Source organism: Nanorana parkeri, unplaced genomic scaffold (assembly GCF_000935625.1).
Source record: "Nanorana parkeri isolate BGI_ZX_2015 unplaced genomic scaffold, ASM93562v1 scaffold46, whole genome shotgun sequence".
NCBI lineage: Eukaryota > Metazoa > Chordata > Amphibia > Anura > Dicroglossidae > Nanorana > Nanorana parkeri.
Genome location: NW_017306314.1, coordinates 1,893,671 through 1,896,245, shown reverse-complemented (window position 1 = coordinate 1,896,245; position 2,575 = coordinate 1,893,671). Strand labels below are relative to the sequence as shown.

The 2,575-nt window shown below is 41.4% G+C and overlaps 1 long non-coding RNA gene across 1 annotated transcript in view; it reads left to right on the top strand.

Annotated features, from left to right (window-relative positions):
• The first annotated feature begins 2,256 nt into the window (after positions 1 to 2,256).
• Positions 2,257 to 2,575, top strand: part of LOC108801215 — a 4,417-nt gene continuing 4,098 nt past the window's right edge. The window contains exon 1 of the long non-coding RNA XR_001942139.1: positions 2,257 to 2,319. This is a non-coding gene — a long non-coding RNA (uncharacterized LOC108801215). The remainder of the gene's footprint in view (positions 2,320 to 2,575) is intronic.

Below are 2,575 nucleotides of genomic sequence, written 5' to 3'. Positions count from 1 at the left end.
TAAGCTCCCGGCCGGCCTTGTAATTACAACGGCCGGCCGGGAAGCTGCTCGTCGTGCTCCACTGTCTGCTCGTCACAGACGAGTGAACGAGTGGATTTTTCGAGCCCTGTATATATATACCATTTGTGTGGCAAATTATTAGTGCTGCTAGGGGATATTTGATGGTCACTATTATTGTATGTCTCATCATATGGTATTTGCAACGGTGTGCTACTTTTTTTTTTTTTTTTGTACCTCTCCCCGTACAGGTTTATTTGATCTAGCTGTGTATTACAATGTATTGGTTTTGGCATTTTTGTAATAACTGCAACGTGTTCTAAGCTGGTGTTCCTATTGGGAGTTGTTTCGCTTTAATATCAGTTTTCCTGAAAATGTAGTTTTTCTAATATATGTATTCACTGTCTTTCACAGTTGAGAACCTGCGGTGCACCAAACTGGTTAAGATTACTGTGAAGTGGTTTCTAATGCATCACAGTTGCTACAATGAATTTGCAACCATTGACGTAAGTGTTTCACTGATTATTAAAAAATGTCTGCATGCTGGTAAAGTTTTTAAGCAATGATACGATACATCTGCTAGTTTGAGTATATGGTCATTTTTATAAACGAATGTAGGCCATTGTATTTCTGCATAAGAGGATTGTTTGGAAAACTCAGGGGTCATAGTTATAATTGATGGTAAGTAAGAAAAACACATTAGTCAGTGTAAACCTAGCAATCAACTAAATACACATTTTATTATTTTTATGTAGTACCAACAAATTCTTCAGTGCATCCCAGGATACAGTATGTAGGACCATTCATATCATTCCCTGAGTACAAAGATGCTTACAGTCTAATGTGCCTACCACATTTACACAAACAGATGTGGTATGTCACCAGCACACCAGAATTAAGTGATCAAAGAATGTCTTTATTGACGCATGCACATGTCAAAAGAAGGCAACATTTGGGGCCACTCCATGTCCCTTAATCAATCTCATTATGACTGAATGGCCCCCGAAACGTTGCCTTCTTTGTGACATGTTGTACATGCATCAATAAAGACATTCTTTGAACATTTCATTCCAGTGTGCTGGTGACATACCTCCTGTTTGGATTTAAGTTGCGCCATCTGCAGCCACTTCAGCACCCATTTCCAAGGGGCAAACCGGTAAGGAGTGCAGTGGGATATACATTGTGCCACAGTTACACAGATACGTGCTAGAACCCTAGTGCTACTAGGCCACAGTGCTAACTGTTCAACCAAATCTGTTGTTGTGTTTTTCTATAAAGTGACATTAAAGCCTAAAATGTCCCCCCCATGCTGGTATAACGACTTACCTTAAGTGATTCTTCTTTCCTGTAGTTTTCAGGTAGTATATTAAAAATGTTGTACAATCTGCCCATCTTTGACAAGCAGATCGTACTTGTGATCATCGCAAGCCCTTCCCCCCTGAGGGGAGGGCTTGCCGTCAAATGCAATGCTGAGCGGGCAGTGTGCGCCTGCGGCCCGTGCGGCTTTCGTCTTGCGATCGCTCACCAAACCGCCGCAAATCGTACAATTTTCGGCAGGTTTTCCAGCGTGCTAGGAAGACTAAATTCGTGTGAACGTACAGTAGATGCGGTTGCACGCTGCCTGCTAACCTGCTGATTATCGTGGGATCACCCGCGATTATTGTATGATAAGCTGCAGGTGTATGGGCACCTTTAACTGGCCAAACAGAAGAGAGTAGCTGATTGGTTGCCATGCTCAGCTGCTCCAGATTTTGTCTGCTCCAGTTTTGATAAGCCCCCCCCTTCCCCAAGGCATTTTGTGAATAGGCGAGGAGGGGCAGGTGTGTGACTGGAGCACTTCACTCTAGTCGCATCCCTCTCGTCCTGCAGTGTCCGGAAGCTGATTGTTAGGTGTAGATGCCGACATGCTACAAGATTTTTATACTTTGCAGAAACCCTCTGCACTTAACATACAGCTTTTTAGTGATAATTTACACTCCCAGTACTCTATGTAATCATTTTTTTCCCCCTGCAGTTTGGCTTTAATCCAGACACCTGACCTGTATCTCTGTGCAGGTGTCAGAATAGAGGCCTTGCAGTAGTCCCTTATCAATGTGTCATTGTTATAATTTGTTAGGTTTGTAATATGAGTGATCACTTCCTTTTATAGATTTCTGCCAATGGTTTACTTTGGGGTTTAGATTACCTAAATCATTTTTTCTTTTACATTATCAGGAATTTCTTCACAGTGATGAGCGCAAATATATAGAGGAAGACGCTTCTACTGAAAATACTAAGGAAATTGAATGTGATCAAGTAGCGCACTCCATAACATTGCAAAACGTAAGTATGATCCTTTTTCTCTGGCTAAAATATACAGCCGCTACTTCAGTCAGAGAAACACAGACTGCCATTGTGAAACTGTTTTTTATTTATTTTTTTAAAAATTCTGGCTATTGGGTTTACCCTCTTCAATACCTTTAGTAACTTCTTGAGACAAGTAGGCAGATAAGGACTGTGTCAGCAATTTTGAACATGGCAAAGCTAGTGGATCAACATGACAGCCATTCCATTTAGTCTAGAGATCATTACTGGCAGT